Source organism: Sciurus carolinensis, chromosome 7 (genome assembly GCF_902686445.1).
Source record: "Sciurus carolinensis chromosome 7, mSciCar1.2, whole genome shotgun sequence".
Taxonomy (NCBI): Eukaryota; Metazoa; Chordata; class Mammalia; order Rodentia; family Sciuridae; genus Sciurus; species Sciurus carolinensis.
In genome coordinates, this window is record NC_062219.1 from 23,007,798 (window position 1) to 23,028,527 (window position 20,730).

Consider the following 20,730-nt stretch of genomic DNA (forward strand, 5'->3'; position numbering starts at 1 on the left):
GTGACATTTTCAGTGGTAGTTATTCAGTAAATACCTTTTGTTTTTCACTTGTGTTTCACTAAGATCATTTTATCTGTCCAAGAAGCAGAAACCCTCCTTTCCCCAATATTTCAGGTTCTTTCCCTTGGAAATCTGTTTCTAGAGCAAATATGGAATCCAAAATGTTCTAGATCTTTAGAGAAATATTTAGAAGGAATAAGGAAGTTGAATATTAATTGAGGCAATTTCATTCATGGACCTCCTCAAATTAAGCAAGTTGTGGTTAACTTGGAAAGTTCTCAAAGGTCATACTTAGAGAGAGTTGAGTTTGGAAAAATGGAGTCAAGAATGAGAGGGTAATGGAATGCCAAATTGTCAGGATAAAGAGAAATCTGCCTTTTAAAACTGTGTTTTAGAGAGCACCGGTTATTGTTTTCAAGTTGTACACAGGAAATTTCAAAAGGTGTTGACTCCAACAAAAACAAAATGAAGTATTACTTGGGAACAGGCAGAGTAAGTATAAGAAAGAGTTCCTTGAAATTGGTAGAGAAACTTACTAGGATGAAATCTCAAGTCTCTAATCTGCCCTCTGAACTATATATTTAATGTTCAACTTACCTATTGGATATCTACAAGTGGATGCCTAATAGACACCTTCCATGCAGCAGGCCCATTGCTGAATGCAAAAATAAGACAAACAGCTCGAGAGACAAAAACGTCACATTTAGTGTGTTTTGTTCTGCACATGAAAAAGAGGAAATAACGTATGTATACATACACAGATGCATATATACACTTGTATGTGTATTTGCCCATTTTCCAAAAAGAACCAGAAAACAGATGGTTAATATGTTTAACTTTACTAGGTACAGGACTGAGATAAAGAGGACTAGGCTAGGAGTGAGATTTCTCTGATGGTTTTGATTTTTGCACCATATAAAGGTTTATATACTATCAAAATATAAAATTGAACTAAAAAAGGGTGAAAGGAAGATATACCTTAAACTTAAAGGCAATTGTATATCAGATTTATTAAAAACTATTGAAAAAAATACTTAAAATTACTTTTTAACACAATACTCTGGTCATACAATTTATGTGGGAAATATTTTAAAGACAATAATAGTTGCAAAAAAAAAAAACCCAAATTTGAACTAGTAGGTTTATCGTGGTTGAGTTGTTGAAGTAATGATCTGGTAATTATTTTACAAGTACTGAAAGAATAAATATGATGTTGATGTTCTGGAAACTGTGGGTCTTGCTTTAGTAAAAGGGAGCTATAAAAAGGGCACAAGGAAGAAGAAGATAATGCTATTTGATTTGAATTCAAGATATCAGTTTGAAGTGATGACTTATAAAATTGTATTTTTCTGTCTATCCACAGAGAGGACAGAAATGGCAGAGTCCAAATCTGAAATATTCAGTTGTGAAGACACAAAATTAACCTGAAATATTCAGTTGTGTCAAAAATACAAAAAGGTAATCAAACATTGGGGAGGACTTAAAAGAAATAGAAGGAGTTTTACTTCCTTTTTTTTTTTTTTTTTTTTTTTCGTTTTTTGGACGTGGGTACTGGGATTTGAATTCAGGGGCACTGGGCCACTGAGTCACATCCCCAGTCCTATTTTGTATTTTATTTAGAGACAGGGTCTTACTGAGTTGCTTAGTGCTTCTCTGTTGTGAGGCTGGCTTTGAACTCAGGATCCTCCTGCCTCAGCCTCCTGAGATGCTGGGATTACAGGTGTGCGCCAAAGCATTGATGTCTTTCATCAATGTTGAAAGGCATATAATTTACCCTCCTCCTTTAAACAACTAAAAACTGAATGAAAAAATATGATACAAAAGTATTTTGATATTGGACAAAAGACATCAAGGACTTGTTCTTGAGAAAATCAGAAGGGTGTTATGATTTGGTTCTTAAATGTCCCCCAAAGCTCATGTGTTAAAGGCTTGCTGCCAAAACCTGCTTCCCAACAGATGGTGCTAATGGGAGGTAGTGGAAACTGTAGAAGCAGGGGCTTAGTTGGTCATTGGGAGAATGCCTTTGAAGGGTAAATTGGTACCATAGCCAAGGGTACCATAGCCAAGGCCATACTACAGATTTCCTGGCTACCATGAGGTGACCCCTCCTTTCCACCCACTCCTTCCCATGATATTCAGCCTCATCACAGGCCTAAAGCAACAAGTCCAGCAAATATGTACTGCAACCTCTGAAACCCTGAACCAAAATAAATCTTTCCTTCTTTTAAGTTGTTTGTCTCAGTTATTTTGTCACAGTGATAGAAAGCTGACTAACAGAGAAGGGGAAGCCAATGGAGTCTGGGAGTCTCATTGAGTTGAGGATAAAGGGATCAGAATTTAGGAAGACCAAGGCAGTGAGAGTTTTCAAGGAAGGCACTAAAGGAAGGACTTGCACAGAGAAAGCCCCAGAGATTTAAAGAGGATGCCTCAAGGCTTTAGCAGAGTGATTCTCTGTGCATATTTGAGAAGAAACTCTCCAAGGTCAGAGAAAGAAAGACTGGAAAGCAATAGGCTGACAAATACCTAGAGCTCACTTGGGGCTTAGAATACTTTGTGCATCAACTAACTAAAAGGGAAAGACTTCATAACATGGGATATAGGGTAGAGTTTTCAGAAAAATACCATAATGGTTGGGATAAACTAACCCTAGTCTAAAGACTACAACTTTAGAACTTACCTCAACAAAACTTTTCCCTAGTGACATGATGAATACAATTGATTTCAAGTGAATTAATTTCATACCAGAGCAAGTTGGAACAATGTTATAGTTTAGATATGAGGTACTTCCCAAAGCTCATGTGTGAGACAATACAAGAATTTTCAGAAGTGAAATGATTAGATTATGTGGGGTATGACCTAATTAGTGGATTAATACATTTGATATGGATTATCTGGGCAGCACCTTAGGCAGGTAGGGTGTGACTTGAGGAAGTAGGTCACTGGGGGGTGTGCCTTTGGGGTTTACATTTTGTCTCTGGTGAGCAGAACTCTCTGCTTCCTGGTTGTTGTGTTCTGAACTGCTTTCCTCTGCAATGCCCTTCTGCATGATGTTCTGTCCCACTTAGGGCCCAGAGCTTTAGAGTCAGCTGACCAGAGACTAAACCTCTGAAACAATGAGCCAAAATAAACTTTTTCTCCTCTATGTCGTTCTTTTCTTTTGGTCACAGTGACAGAAAAGCTAACTAAAATAGACAATATTCAAAGGAATACAACAGAATACAGCACTACAATGTTCAACATGAATAAAAAATGGCTAGCTATACAAAGAAATCATACACTATAACCCAGAGTTAGGATAAAAATCAATAGATATTTTCCCCAAAATGACTTAGATGATGGAACTTACACAGACCTTAAAACACTACCTTAAATGTGCTTGATATCCACCAGAAGGTGAAGGAAAACATGAATGTAATGAAGAAAGAAATAGAAGATATAAAAAGACCACATTCTAAAAATGAAAAATATAATATCTGAAATAGAAAACACACTAGGTGGGATTAATATCTGATTACATACCACAAAACAAATGGTCATATTAAGACAGAAAAGAACAAACTAATCAATTAGTTTTAGAAAAGTGATGAAAAAAGGGGAAAAAAAATGACAGAAGAGGAGAGGAAGAAGAAGGAGGAGGGAGACAGAGGAGAAGAAGGAGAAGAAGAATAATACCCAACAGGTTAAGACAAAAAATGACAAAAGTTCCACAGGCTATTTGATAATAGCAAATAGTATAATATATATGCAACTGAACTCTGAGAAGGAAGAAACCAGAAAAAAACATTTGAAGACATCATGGCAAAATTTCCCTAAATTTGATTTTTTAAAAGCCTATAAATAAGCCCACAGATGGAAGAAACTCAACAAAACCCAAAGAGAATATACCTAAATAAACCACACCAAAAACTATTATCATTCCATTGTTGAAGCCAGTGCTAAAGAAAAAAGTGTTGCAAGTGACTAAAAATAAAAACTTACATTATCAACAGAGAAACAAATGTAAGAATGACATTAGTTTTCTTGTCAGAAACCATGCAATCCTAAAGACAAGAAAGTGACAGAACCAAAATATCGAAAAAAAAAAAAAAATCCCCCTAAAATTCTATACCCAGCAAAAATCTTTCAGATGTTAAGCAAATTAAAAAAAAATTGACAATGAAAGTCCAAGAGAATTTACCACCAGTCAATTTGCACTAGAAGAATGATGAATAAAAATCTCAGGTAGAGTCAGGCACAGTGGCACACACCTGTAATCCCAGCAGCTCAGGAGGTGGAGGCAGAAGGATCTCGAGTTCAAAGCCAGCCTCAGCAATGGCAAGGCACTGAGCAACTCAGTGAGACCCTGTCTCTAAATAACATACAAAATAGGACTGGGGATGTGGCTCAGTGATTGAATGTCCCTGAGATCAATCCCTGCTACCAAAAAACAAAAACAAAAACAAAAAATCTCACGTAGAGGCAAATTCCAGGTATACTTTTGGGTTTACACAAAGCAATGAAATGTACTAAAAAATGGAAAACACATGAGTAAAGAAAACTCTTCCTGTTTTTACTTGCTCTAATTGACTGGTTTAAGCACAAATAGTTGTTATTGTGTTTATGATACATATAGAAATAAATTGCATACCGATAATTGCACAAAGGGTTGGCAGGGGGAGGTACGAAAGCACGTTGCTGGAAAGTTCTTTACTATGTCTAAAGCAATACCATGTTATTTGAAAATAGACTGTGATAAATTACAGGCTCATCTTGTAAACCCCAAGTCAACCACTAACAAACAAAACAAAGAAAGCTGACACTTCACAGTAATCCCAATCAAAGAAGTTCCTGCTGATCACATTTTTAGCAACTTGAACATCAATAAGAACAATTAAAGTAATGGCACATTGCTTTAAAAATATTTCAGTTTGGAGAGTGGGGGGGGGGGGATGAATGAGAAAAAGGGAAAGTTTTATTTATGTAAGTATTTTGGTCTTTCTTTGCAAAGGCATGCCAATTAACCCATGTGGAAGGAATCGGGAACAATGGACTTTTTTAAATAATCATGTTTGTAAACCTCAATGAATAAATGATGATAAGCAAATGAATGATGCTTACAAAGATAATTAATGGATTAGAAAACCACTACTTGAAAGGTTTTGGAGGAATTGAATTGCATAAAGTTTCAAATTTTAAACCTACTGAATATTTATTACTTATTAATCATAAAGGGAAGAATTTCTTTTGAATGAAGAGACCTGACAGAAACTACCATACATAAATAAACAAACTTAGTTTCACCAGAAAGGGGCAAATTTGCCTGATGTACCACAGAGTGAGATGTAAGGGGAAGCATCCATCAACTTTGGGGTATTTTTGCCACACTTTTGAAATCCAAATCTAATCAAGAGACATTAATGGGGAAAATTCAGCATGTGGGACATTCTCTAGCAACTGCCCTGAATTAAAATAAAATGTCAATGTAAAGAAAGACAACAATAAAAATATTTTAAAAAATACTTAGAGTTGTTGGTGCTGGGGGTGGAACCCAGGCTTCAGTGCACCCGAGAGATAAGTGCGACAGCCCAGCCCAAGTTGTTAAAGGAGGCTAAATAGACGTGACCCCAAATGCAATGTGGCATCTTGACTGGGAAACTGAGGCTCTCCAAGCGCAAGCAGCTTGTCACATCTCAACAGGGGAGAGGCAGAAACAGGAAAGCTGGTGGCGCTCATCTCCAAATCATGGATACTTCCTTTTTGTCAGTATTTGTGGATCTTTCCAAATTTGGCTTAAAGAGGAGCATTTTAAATAGCAGTTTTGAGAAATGCCATGTTCACAATTCGCTCTTCATTTCTTTTTTTGACCACAGAACAACAGGTGTCACAAATTTCAAGGCACTAGCTAGATCACAGAAGAGACAGGTGATCGATTTTACCCTAATGGGAAATAAGAGGTAAATAGAGGAGCTCTTTCGACCTAAAGATAGATCCAGAATAGGAGGTCACTCTCTTGCCCTCCAGGGCTCCACTCTCAGGTACCTAAATTTTAGAGACCAGAAGGAAGGTAGTTAATGTGAACCAGAGAAAGTATTAACACAAGAAGCAGAACATTTAACAGGAACAAAATGTATCTGTAACCCCTGTCTCCATATTTAGCTCAGCCACCATCCATCACTTGCCGGGGAAGGCATGAAAAGCATCGGGTTAGTGTTGAAAGGAGGAGAATGTGAGGGGTATACTTGGTAGCGAGGCTTGGAAGTGGGAAGCAGCGAGGAGCTATATATTGTACCTGAGCTCAGGCACGCTGGTGCCAGCTTCAAAAACGGATTGGAGGATAAGAGCTACATTTTTAACATGAGCTGAAGCCTTTTGAAGTGTGAGTGAATGAAATGAGATGTGTGAACATGCACAGACCCGGTCCTTCTGTTCCTCCTAGGAAGCTCCCCGCCTGCAGATCCTCAGATACCCGCAAAGGAATAGACCTTCCGAATGAGGACACGCTGTGGGGTTCCCTGTCTGAATGGTGCGGGGCACAAAGGAGATGTCATCCTAGTCTCTGGCCGGTTTTAGATCTCAAGTGACGGGGCTTCCTCCGGTCCATGATGGAGCAGCCTGGGCTGTCAGGGACGCATCTCGACATCCCCGGCTCGTTCACAGTGTGGATGTATCTGTGAAACACATTTGGCTCCTTGTCACCTCTTGATGGTTGCCTGCCATTCTCTGCAATACTGCAGAGCTCAAAAAGCTGATGCTGGCACCCTGCAAGCTTTGCCTGTGGGGGCTTCGCTTGGACTAAAATCTCCTCTTGGAATTTCATTTCCCAGGGGATCCAAATTAGAAGCCAAGTTGCTAGATGCAGAATCATCTCAGTTCTCCAAGATTTGGGCTTTCTGAGTAATTCTGATGAGAAGCGTGTGCACAGAGCATAAGCATATGGGGAACAAAGCTCTGCGTGTTTAGGAAATGGGAACACTCAATTCTTGTATGTGCAAGGACTGATCCAAATGCTAATAGCTGTTTCTTCCTGAATTCAGTGTCCCAATTCTTCTGTCATACACCACTCCTTTAATGTAATCAGAATTTCCTTTGTTCACTTATTAAGATGTGGAACACAGTACTTTTTAAATTCTGTGTATGCTATGTGACTCTTCTTCAATAATATCTTCTGTGCTCCAGTTTTTCTATTCAGAATTTTAGCAAAAATAGGACCAAGGCTGCCATTCCCATTAGAGACCATTTTACTTTGCAGATAGAGAAATGAACGCTTGCTGTCAGCGCTATGTGTGCGGTGGATGAAATGGGGACCAGATTTCACAATTGCTGACCCCTGGGATATTATCATCCCATTGCCTTACCTCCTGAGAGGCGCTCTTACAACACACACACACACACACACACACACACACACACACACACAACCCTTCAGTAAAGCTCCTACAAACTTAAAAGGGGAAATGCAGACATGAAGGGTGCAGTCATATCCACAGGGGGAGGATCATTTCCAGTTCTCCTCTTTCCCTGCAGAATCACAGGCTGTGGGGGCACCTCTTGAGACTGTGGGCCACAAGAGGTCCACCAGGAGGCTGAGTAGTCCCACTTGGAACCAAGTCAGGTTGCCAGGACCAAACAATACTTTGCCCTGGTATTTTTGAACAGTGCAGGGCTCCATGTGGAAGTTCAGCTGGTGAGGGGAATGTTGCCTTACTGAAAATAAGGGCCATTTGGAGGCTGACAGCAGATGAAGAGTGGGAACCCCCCAAATGAGCAGGACAGCAGCATCTGAGCATTCACCAGAATAAGCAGAGGTGTCAGGCGCTTCTTCTGGCTACTGGTCTTGCTCTGAGCAGCTGCCAACTTTGGAAAAATGTAAAGGTTCAAAGAATGTTCAGTTGAGAAGAAAAATCTGTTACCAGAGGGTCTCCTTTCTCTTTATAGGCAGATAGAGACTGTGAGAAGCAGCCTTCTAGAAGGATTCCAGGAGGTATCTGGGAGTTTCCCTTGCTTACTCATGGTGGGGACAGATGTGTGCACACTCAGTGAGATGCTGGAGTGCTTGTGGTAGATGGGATGAATAGGCAGCAGCTTCTAGAAGTGAAGCCAAGAATTGGGAGAGTTAAGCAGTTCCAGGAGCAGTCGTATGAGTCGTCAAGGGTTGGGGTCTAGCAGACACATGCTCCTTTCAGGGTTCCGCAGTGACACTTAGCTCTCAGGAGGACAGTTTGCTTGGACAGTGAGTCACTTGGCCTAACTGGGACATAGTAATCTTCCTTTCCCTCTCATCTCTCCTTCTGCATTCTTTGGTTTCTTTTGAGACTCTGACTCAGAGATTACTGACTTTGCCACACATTAACATAATTCAGGACATTGAGAAATATTGATTTCAAGTCCTACCTACAGAAATTCATACTTAATTACTCTTGGGTCAACCTGAGTGTTAAGTATCCCCAGATAATTCTAATACGTGCCCACGATTAAAAGCTCCTATTCATTCATCCTCCAAACAAAATGCAGATTTAAAACTCTGAAGAACCCTGCACAGCTCAATTTTGCAGACTTCTGTGTATGTGCACATATACGAAGGATTCTGGCCAGGGACCATTCGAGTTGACGTCAGCAGCTTTCTTCACTAGAGTTTTCTTGCTCTGGTTTAGTTCACATTCTGCTTATAAGTCCGACTCCATCTCTATGAACCCATATCACATACTAAAGAGGCTCTGAATTCTGCTACTGTATGAGATAATCTCCATCATGATGTTCATGGGAAACTTCTTTAAAGTTCCATTTAGAGATTTTTGTTTGTTTTGATTTGCAGTGCTGCAGTTTAAACACACGGTCTCACGCATGCTAGGCAAGTGCTCTACCATTGAGTTACAGCTGCAGCACTTTAAGGGCCATTTAGGATTCATGTTGCCTCTTTAGGCTGTGAAAATTGCAGGCTGTAGGTTATCAAAACTACCTAGAAAGAATTTCCTTAGCTCAAGATTTCAACCCTTTTCTTAGTCTCTGATTTCCCTGAGATTTCCTGGGACACATTCAAGGATGGAACAATTCCACAGCCACATTATCATTTGCCATTTAAACCCTGGGTTATCATCAAGGCATGTCCTAATCTTTAATGCATGCAACAAAAACACAAACTGTCTCTTCCTTTATCCCTGCTGTGTGGTGAATAGAAAATGCACACAGGGGAATCAAGCAATCTTAGTTTTAGTTCCATCTCCAGTTCAATAGCTGTGTGACTATTGGACAATCTTCATTTCTCCATAATTTACTTACTTGTAAAATAAAGAGAATGGACTAAAATTTCTGGTTTTCAATCTTTTATTTCTCTTCAAAGGCAAAGCAACCTTTCTTTAAGAGCATGCTTGCTGCAAAAGTCAACATGTAAAACTGATGGCCAGGAAGCTCAAGTGATGTGGGACTGAGAGGGGGCACTCTGACCCCTCAGGTTCCTTCGTTTCCTCCCTTCACAGCTACTCTACCCTGAAAGGGATTCTACAGAATTGCTGAGACAAGTGGAAAGTCTAAAGTATACAGAACAACTAGCTAAGGTATATTCTGCTTTTTCATTTTCTGAGCATGCACGTGTGCACACATGCAAGTAGGTGAGAACACAGACATACATGCACATGCACACAGAGTGAGCAATGGGTTCAAGAGGTAGCAGATACGGTTAGACCAGGAGAGATCAGGACTTGGAAAGGAGCTATGTACCCTGGGGCAGTGGGAGAAGGAGGTTCTTAGGAGTGCATTGTACATACCACAGGAGAGGACTGCAGGAGAGAACCACAGGATTTGGTGACTGTCGGGCACTTGATAGTCTAAAGGCTCAACAACTTGTAGCAGAGGGCATTCCAATGATGATGACTTCATGAAAGGGATTCTGGGTCATCTGGAAAGTTCAATGAAGAAATAAGCTGGAGAGAGCTAGTGTTACTCTGGAAGTTCATGTTCAGTGGAAGTCCTTACAGTTCATTGGAAGTGCCATCTCCTGATCCCCTATATCCCAGGCAGGCTGGGAATTTTCACACAAGTTATGTATCCTTTATAACCAGAAATAAAAAATAGCACATCTCATCATTTTTCCTGGACCTCCTGGATATTTCCATAACTCTAAATGCTTATCTCAGAGACAGATGCTTAATTATCAACTGATATATTTGTCTCTAAAAAGATCTTATGAAATTTTCTTTGCCCCATACAAATGCTCATTCAAATTCAGGAGGAATTTCAAAAAATAAGTAAATAGGGTTAAACATGCATCTCCTTAAAGTGGACATACTAACTTTAAGGAAAAAAGCTTGCTGAATCTTGGATGCATCAAATATTTCTGGGCCAAATGAAGACATCCATGATTTCTCTACTCTTGTTAGAGAAAAAAGAAGGCTTGATTTTCATGCTGTACTCTTAAGTAAAATCAAAAGCCACCTTCGGACTATATCTTTCAGAGATTTCATACTAATCATGCTTTCTAGTCCACAAGGTGACCTATGCCTTTCACCTGATGAAATTGTTGATAGCTGTCATTCGAGTAAGTGGGTTATTAGTTATCAGTGTCAACACAGTGCCCGGCACCCATAAAACAACAGTTCAACAAACCAATAGGCTTCATGCCAACAACAGTAGTCTTAAAGTCTTGCTAGTTAGGGTCTTAATTGAAATCAGAAAAAAACTTGCCTGCCAGGATGCAATGAGATGGTGACTCAAGAGTATGACTTGAAGTAGTGCTGGATCCAGGGACCCGAGTGTCTGAATGCCTATTGTTGAGTGCTGCTGCAGTTTGGAGGTGGCAGGAAGGGCATTATTGTCTTTAGTACGCTTTCTTGTAAAGTAGAAGGGTAATTGATGACTTGCTAGTGGGCTATTGATTGCACTTAACTACCATCAGCCACTGGGGAAACAGAGTAGATGGGTAAGAGTGAGTTTGGTGCAGTTGATTAGGAATGACGAATAAGATACAGGGGAGTCCAGGATGGGGTAGAAGGTTAATTTGATGCTCATTCCTAGCAGTTGCCTTTGCCCATAGTCTTCATATTTTGTTGAGGGAGATTCTCATTCTTAATGTTTCAGAAGATACAAAAGCAATGGTAGACTCCAACCCTCGCATAGCATATGAATTAGGAGAGGAGATGGGACACATCTGAAATTCTTGCTCAACATTATAAACATGCAGCCTGCCGTGTACATCTCTTAACTGGCACCCCATTTTGGTTTGACTGTGGTATCAGCAGAATATTTGGTGAAATGGGTCATAATTTCACCTTGCACTATGAGGAGTCCCTGTTGAATAGATTGTTGTAGGTAGCTAGGAGACACTTACTTTCCTCAAGAAAAAAGATGAAGTCTGGATCCATCTACTACCACTCTTCAGAGCAATGCTGCACAAACTCAAAACATGGGGTCTCTACCTCTCACAAAGAAATCAAGTCCCTGCCACTGCCTGGGGGAATCTACAGGTCTGGTGCAAATCATAGGGACACAAAATGCAGTTCAAAGGCTAGCAGCATTAACATGATCCGCGAGCTGGGAGTTCATCTAAATGCAGGTGGACCACCTGGGCAATTCTTGCTTCTCTGGAGGGAGTTGCTTAGGTATCTGTGTTTTGGAAAGATCTTCAGAAGATTCTTACACAAATCAAGACTGTGAAAAAATTGTTTCAGACAGCAGAAAGTTGGTTGAGGACAGAGTTGTCCCTTTTTGTGAATCCATCTCTGGCATATACATATTTTGAAATCTAATTTATCCACCTTTGTTCCTTAGTAAGAATATTTAATCTTTTACATTTAATGTGATAACTGGTTTATTTACATTTACATCAACTGCCTTACCTTGTTTATTTTCTGTTTTATCTTCCTGCACTGTGTTCCTTTTCCCCATTTGCGATCCTTTTTTTTTTTTTTAATGAATCAACAATTGCTAGCCACCCAATTTTCCTTTTAATAAACTTTAAGTTGTACATCCTTCTACTGAATATTTTGATCATCTTTCCAACAATACAACAATTTTGTAACATTGTAACTCCATTTACTTCCTCTCATCTTTTGGTTATGGTCTTTTTGCATTTCAATTTTATGTATATTTTGTACCCTACAAGACATATTATTACCTGTACAGTTAGTATTTATTTATTTGTATTTGGCCAAATACTTTCTTTCCTTTGTTCTTTTTCATTCTTGTGTTTCTTTATTTCACAACTGTTCCACTGGCCTTTTGTATGAACTATCTTTTAATATTTTTTATATGATGTACTGGAACATATTCTCTCAGTTTTTTTCACTAGAAATACTTTAATTTTTCCTTTACTATTGAAAGATATTCTCACTGATACAGAATTCTAGATAGATGATCATTTTCTTCTAGCACTTTAAATATATCATTGTATTATTTTTAGATTTCATGTTTCTCTTGAGAAGTCAGCTATCCATTTTGATGGTCCTTTGAAAATAATGTTTCTTTTTATCTAGAAACTTTCACATATCCTATTTTTTCTTTTTATTTTATTGCAGTAAAATAGACCTATTATAAAATTTGCTATTTTAAACATTTTTCATTGTAGGACTAATTGGCATTAATTACATTTGTACTATCATAAAGCTATCACCACCACCTATTCCAAAACTTTTCCACCACCAGAAACAGAAAATCACACCATTAAGTAATAACTGCCTATGATACCCTCTCAGTCTCTGGTAACCTCACTTCCTATTTTCTGTCTCTGTGATTTTTCTGTATTCTAGACATGTCATACAAATGGAATTATACAGTATTTACTCTTCTGTCCCTGACTTTTACTCAGCACAATGTTTTCAAGACATATACATGTTGTAATGTATGTAAGAACTTCATTCTTTTTATGACTAATATTCAATTGTGTGGACATATCCCATTTTGCTTATTCATTCATTTGTCATTCATCTGTCAATGGACACTGGTTGTTTCACCTTTGGCTACCGTGAATAAGGCTTCAATGAACTCTGGTGTAGAAGTATCTTTGTTTAAATTCCTATTTTCAATTACACTGGGTAAGTACCTGAAAGTAGAATTGCCAGGTCATTCAATAGTCTATATTAACTTTTAGAGACATTAACTACTTGTTTTCTGCAGTGGCTACTCCATTTTATATTCCCACCTGCAATACAGGGGTTCTTGAATTTAGAAGTATGGGATCTCTGAAGTCTATGCTCCTTAGCTTATGTTCATTTAGCATTTTGATGGAAATTTCCTTGAACACCAGGAGTGAACTTTTAAAAGTGAACTTTTTCTTGATTCAGCATCTTCTTGGTTGTTATAATTCTTGTCTGCTTTTTAGATTTCTCACAAAGTTTTCCCAAATAGTCCCTGCTGGGTTACTTACTTATTTTATATTTCTTTGGGGATGTGAGAGCTTGGCGTCTCCTCCGCCATTTTGCTTATATCATTCCCAAGAGCCTCTATTTTTCTTTAGTTTATAGCAGTGTTATTATAATGTACCTAGGTATGATTTTCTTCGTATTTTTTTCTATTTGAAAATTTTATATATAAGGTTCTTAATCTATGACTCAATTCTTTCATCGGGTTTGGAAAATTCCAAGCCATTATACCTTCAAATATGTTGCTTCCCCACTATCAGTCTCTACCTGCCTGTGACTTCAAACTACACTTTTTAAACCTTTTCCCTGGGCCCATATATCTCCTGTACTCTGTATTAGTCAGGATTCTCCAGAGAAACATAACTAGTAGGATGTGTATACATTTAGAGAAAATGTAGTAAGGGATTGGCTCATATGATTACATAGGCTGGTAAGTCCAAAACCTGTGAGGTTGAACAGGAAGTCTGGAGTCCCAGGAAGAACCAATATGGCAGTGTAAGTCCAAAAGCTGCTACACTGGAGACCCAGGGAAGAGCTGGTGTTCTGGTTCAAGTGTGAAGTCTGTGGACAGAATACTTTCTGCTCGGAAAGTCAGAGTTTGTTCTAAGACCTTTAATGGATTGGATTATGCCCACTTCCATTATGAAAGATAATCTATTTTACTCAAAGTCCATTGATTTAAGGTTATTCTCACTCACTAAAACTTCCAGAATAATGTTTGACCAAATATCTGGGCACCACAGTCCAACAAAATTGACTTATAAAATTAACCATCACATGTTTTTTTTCAGTATTTTCCATACTATCTGCTCTCTGTGCCTCTGGACAGATTTTCTCCTGGCTTATTTTTCTTCACTAACCCACATATCTTCTGTGTCCCAACTACTGTTAAACCTAGCAATTTATCTATTGAATATTTAATTCCAAGTATTATATATTTTTTTGTACTCTATAATTTTGGTTTGATTTTCAAATGCCTACAGAGTACAAGGGAATTAAAAATGTCCACCTTTCACTTGTGTCTTGTTGCTACTGTATTTGTTTAACCCACACTTTCTTAATTTTCTCACATTAACTACATCTTTAAAAATCAAATAAAATCCTTAACATTATAAAGGCCATCTACGCTAAGCCCATGGCCAATATCATCCTAAATGGTGAAAAACTGAAAGTGTTCCCCCTAAAAACTGGAACAAGGCAGGGATGCCCTCTTTCACCACTTCTATTCAACATCGTCCTTGAGACTCTAGCCAGAGCAATTAGACAAACCAAAGAAATTAAAGGGATACGAATTGGAAAAGAAGAACCCAAACTATCCCTGTTCGCTGATGACATGATTATATATTTAGAGGAACCTGGAAATTCCACCAGAAAACTTTTAGAACTCATAAGTGAATTCAGTAAAGTAGCAGGTTACAAGATCAATGCTCATAAATCCAATGCATTTTTATACATAAGTGATGAATCTTCAGAAAGAGAAATTAGGAAAACTACCCCATTCACAATAGCATCGAAAAAAATAAAATACTTGGGAATCAATCTCACAAAAGAGGTGAAAGACCTCTACAATGAGAACTACAGAACACTAAAGAAAGAAATTAAAGAAAACCTTAGAAGATGGAAAGATCTCCCATGTTCCTGGATAGGCAGAATTAATATTGTCAAAATGGCCATACTACCTAAAGTGCTGTATAGATTCAATGGAATTCCAATTAAAATCCCAATGATGTACCTTGCAGAAATAGAGCAAGCAATTATGAAATTCATCTGGAAGAATAAGAAACCCAGAATAGCTAAAGCAATCCTCAGTAGCAAGAGCGAAGCAGGGGGTATTGCAATACCAGATCTTCAACTCTACTACAAAGCAATAGTAACAAAAATGGCATGGTATTGGTACCAAAATAGACAGGTAGATCAATGGTACAGAATAGAGGACATGGACACAAACCCAAATAAATACAATTTTCTCATACTAGACAAAGAAGCCAAAAATATGCAATGGAGAAAAGATGGCCTCTTCAACAAATGGTGCTGGGAAAACTGGAAAACCATAAGCAACAGAATGAAATTAAACCCCTATCTCTCACCCTACACAAAACTCAACTCAAAATGGATCAAGGACCTCGGAATCAGACCAGAGACCCTGCATCTTATAGAAGAAAAAGTAGGTCCAAATCTTCAACTTGTTGGCTTAGGATCAGACTTCCTAAACAGGACTCCCATAGCACACGAAATAAAAGCAAGAATCAACAACTGGGATAGATTCAAACTAAAAAGCTTTCTCTCAGCAAAGGAAACTATCAGCAATGTGAAGAGAGAGCCTACAGAGTGGGAGAATATCTTTGGCAACCATACTTCAGATAGAGCGATAATTTCTAGAATCTATAAAGAACTCAAAAAACTCTACACCAAGAATACAAATAATCCAATCAACAAATGGGCTAAGGAAATGAACAGACACTTCACAGAAGAAGATGTACAAGCAATCAACAGATATATGAAAAAATGTGCAACATCTCTAGTAATAAAAGAAAAGCAAATCAAAACTACCCTAAGATTTCATCTCACCCCAATTAGAATGGCGATTATCAGGAACACAAGCAACAATAGATGTTGGCGAGGATGTGGGGAAAAAGGTACACTCATACATTGCTGGTGGGGTTGCAATTTAGTGTAGCCACTCTGGAAAGCAGTATGGAGATTGCTTAGAAAGCTTGGAATGGAAACACCATTTGACCCAGCTATTCCACTCCTTGGCCTATACCCAAAGGACTTAAAATCAGCATACTACAGAGATACAGCCACATCAATGTTCATTGCTGCTCAATTCACCATAGCCAGAATGTGGAACCAACCTAGATGCCCTTCAGTTGATGAATGGATAAAGAACTGTGGCATATATATACGATGGAATATTACTCCACCATGAAGAATGATAAAATTATGGCATTTGCAGGCAAATGGATGAAATTGGAGAATATCATGCTAAGTGAGATAAGCCAATCTCAAAAAACTAAAGGATGAATGATCTCACTGATAAGCGGATGAGGACATATAATGGGGGATGGGAAGGGTTAGCGTTAGGGTTAGGGTTAAGTTTAGGGTTAGGGATAAGGAGGGTGGTAAGAATGGAGGAAGGAAGGACTGTATAGAGGGAAAAGAGGGGTGGGAGGGGTGGGAGGGGTGGGGGGAAGGGAAAAAATAACAGAATGAATCCAACAACATTACCCTATGTAAATTTATGATTACACAGATGATATGCCTTGACTCCATGTACAAATAGAGAAACAACATGTATCCCATTCGTATACAATAATAATAATAAAAAAAACAAATAAAATAAACAATGGTGGCAACATCTACAGATCTGTTTTTATATGTTTTTTTTTTTTTTCTTTTCCTCTTGGTTCTTTACTTTGACATGACTACAATTTTTGACTGAATGCTGGATATTGTGTGTGGAAAATTGTGGAGAAACTGCATGGTATCAACTTCCATCAGAGAGGCTGCATCAGTATGTAGTCCCACTGTGGGCAGGGACTAGTTGCCTGGAGGCTGGCTTTGCCCTTGGACATTTCCATCATCTTCAGATTTCCTCCCTGTAAGTCCAAGGTGAGAGCCTAGGGTGTTGACAGGAGCTTCTTCTCCTTGTCAGATACTCAGCAATTTTTGTCACTTTAACTCTATGAGTAGGTCAAAAACCCCACTCTGATTTTCTGTGACTTCTTTCTTAGTTTCTTGTTGTGGAAACTTAGAATTTGGCAAATGGCTTTAGGAAGAAAAAAAAAATGAGTGCAGATGCTTCTCCATTTACCTCGGGGTACACCCAGATAAGCCCATCCTAATCTGATGCTATTGTAACTGAAAATGGCAATGGTTATATCTGCCCTACCTGTGGAGCACCCTAGCTTAGCAATGCCCAGTTGTTTCTCCTCCGGATCCTGGGGTTGACTGCTGCTGCAGCCCAGTGTCAGGCGAGAGTATCATACCCCACATCACTAGCCTAGGAAAGATCAAACTTTTAAGGTCAAAGCATGGTTTCTACAGAATGCCATTGCTTTCTCACCGTGGTGAAGTAGAACCTTGGTAAGCAGGGGCCACCAGTATATCTAATTTAATTCCTGCATTTCCCCCCATCCTGGAAATTCAGTTCCCATAAGTCTTTGGATGCTTTGCTCACCCGACCCAGCCTTGTGAGATTTCCATTGCTCAGCCTGCTCTCTGCTTATTAGCCACAGCTCTCTATGAAGTGAATTCCAAGCCCCAAAGGAAAACAACTGCTTGCAGAATGTCAACCCAGCTCTCTGTTCCCTTTTCCCTTCCTCCCTGGCCCCTGACCCCTCGAATCCTGATTGTCTCCTTCATTTTCCAAAGCTTCCACGTAGAAGGTTGTTGCTATTTTTTTTTTTTTAAGCTGGGGTTTGGACTCAGGGGTACTTGACTACTGAGCCACATCCCAGCCCTATTTTGTATTTTATCTAGAGAGAGGGTCTCACTGAGTTGCTTAGTACCTCTCCATTGCTGAGGTTGGCTTTGCACTCGCTATCCTCCTGCCTCAGCCTCCTGAGCCTCTGGGATTACAGAAGTGAGTCACTATGCTTAGGTTGTTTCTATTGTTTTTAAAAATATTTTTATTTAAATTTTTAATTTATTCTTAAAAGTTGGCCTGGTATAGCAACTTCCTATTAGGTAGAAATAAAAGTCTAACATGAATATGAGAAGATGACTCACATGCCTTGGTCTATTTTTTGATCAATTACCTGCAGAAAATATTAGCACCTTGCCTTGATCCTTCCAAGATATAATCCTTCAAAGAAATTTGAAATATATTTGGTAAACCTCTAAAATGAGGGAACAATCATGACCTTGAGATGCACACTAAAAGTATTGAGATTTGAGGAAAAGAGTAACCCCAAATAAAATTATGTACATGAGAATTATAGGTATAAGTTGTCCTCATAATGAAAACTTAATGTTTGTCTTTCTCTTATTTTAATAGATCAAGGTTTTCTCAGCTTCTCTGGGGGAAATAATTTGTACCAAGACATTTGATATTTAATCTGGATGTGTTTTGAGTCTGATTGCACCTAGTCTGGCACCTGCAAATCCTACAGTTTATTTTTCATCTCTCTTATTTATTATTCCTACATTTAACCTCAGTCATTACTAAAGCAAAATATAGGTAGTTAGCTTTCCTGGTGTTGAGTTGGCATAAAGTTTTCTGTTTTATTTTTGTTTTCTGGCCTCATTTTCCCTGAACTTCGCTTTGGTCTACATATAGAGTATCACAGTCTTGTCCAATATTTAATTAATTCAATCCAGAGACATTTTACCACTGAGCCACATCCTTGGCCCTTTGTGTTGTTGTTGTTGAAATAGGGTCTTACTAAATTGCTGAGACTGATCTTGAATTTGTGATCCTCCTGCCTCAGTCTCTTAAGGAACTAGGATTATAGGCATGTGTCACCCCACCTGACTTCATCCAACATTTTAGAAGGAAGTTAGATTCTTCTTACTTACCACCCCTGCCTGCTTTGTGACTTATAGCCTTAAGGAGCCTGGGAGAGTGAGTACCAGGCACAGAAAGAGAATGTGAATTTTCTTACTTTCTGGCCAGATCTCTACATCAGAAAACTGAAAGGCCAGGTCCCAGATGAATTGCCTCTCTTTTATTTCTGGCATTAGCACGACCTGTACAAGAAGTGATCTACCTTCTCTTTAATCCTTACTCTTTTATTTTGACCATCTATAGGTATGTTGATTCTTCCCAGCCTATAAACATGATCCTCCCAGAAAAATCCCCAAACCCCGGTACTAAAAAGAAAACCTAAACCCTATCACTTTTATCACCTCTCCTCTTTCTTTCATCTACTGCCACAGCTTATATATAGAAACTATATTATAGACTTGTTTAGGCATGAAAATGGTTATACATATTTATCACAATGCAAATGGGCTAAATTTAACTCCTTAATAAAAACAGCATTGTTGCTGTCAGAGAGTGAAGCTCAGGAGACTAGAAAGAGCAAGAATCAATTTCACTGTATTTTGTTCTCAGTTATTCTTACAGCAGCCTATGCAGTCATACTATCCTATCACTAATGCTTTGCTGAAAGTCCTTCACCCACCAGGCTCCAGACAATGTAGTCTGAGTCACAAGGAAATCACAACATCATGGTGACTAGACAGCAAATTGGGAAATTTACACCTGTTTCTGAAAATGCAAAAAGGAGCAGAAGCAGGTGGTCCAGGGAAGGATAAGAAAGGAAGTTAGAAATTCTGCAGCCATTGTGGGGGAAAACATCTGTGAAGGGACTCTTCTGATGTAGAGTAGAGCACTGAACAGCGGAAGAGGAACACATGAGGCCAATGCCCTCGGTACAGCAGGTAGACCCACTTCCATGGCGCCAGGGTACTAGATACCTCTTTGAAGAAAAGGGTTCTGGGAGCAGCAATGAAACCAGAGTAATGAGGTGTACCACGGTGACATGTGGTCAGGCCGTGGGGTATTCCTACGTTCTCAGGGCTCCCAGGAGGCCCCATCACAAAAGATATTTAATCACTAACCAGTGGAAGCCATGTTTGAAAATGAGGAAGAGGTTGATCAGTTCCCTATTCGCTTATCCCAGAGAGGGAAGCTGGTGGTGGTGGAAGCCCAAATGTGGGGTGGGGACATGAACTTGTGACCTAATATCGGACTGCCAGTAACTGACCCATTTCATTTTACTCTTATTCTTGTCTTTGAACATACTCAACACTCAGAAAACATAGGAAGTAAGGAGTGAAACCAAGAGGAGTGAAACCATAGAAAGAGGAGTGAAGATGACTGAGTTTTGCCGCCTCCTGCCTCTGTGAGCTTCAAAAAGTCATTTAAACTTTCTGAGCCTCAGTTTCTTTGTTTCATGAATGAGACTAATGATCCCCATTAAGGGATCAAGAATGACAGTGAATATCAGTACGTGTCACATAATAGCTACTCAGTAAATGGCAGCAATTTTTATTAGCTCAATTTTTCACAATGATAGATAAGTAGAAAGAGAATATGAAACCATTTTCAAGACTATATTCAGGGGTTAGGGGAAAAGAAATTTACTTTTTTAGTATTTGGGAAAGGATACTAAGTGAACCTCTAATGATAAGAGGAAGCATCAATTACTTTGACACTTGTTTCAAATGCTCTTGACCAGATTTAGTGAAGCTTAATTTCATACAGGAAGGGCACCGAGTGGGTGGTTGATCCCTGCAAATTTCCCAAATGCCACAGTGAACGAGCAGGTGTCTGCAGACGAGTCCTCCTGTTTCAACAGTGAGGTGAGATTTTCCAAGTTGCTCTGAGTCCAGAGATCTCAAAGTTTCTTGGTACTCCTTTATGTCTTTCAGATTCTAGAAAACAAAAGGTGTA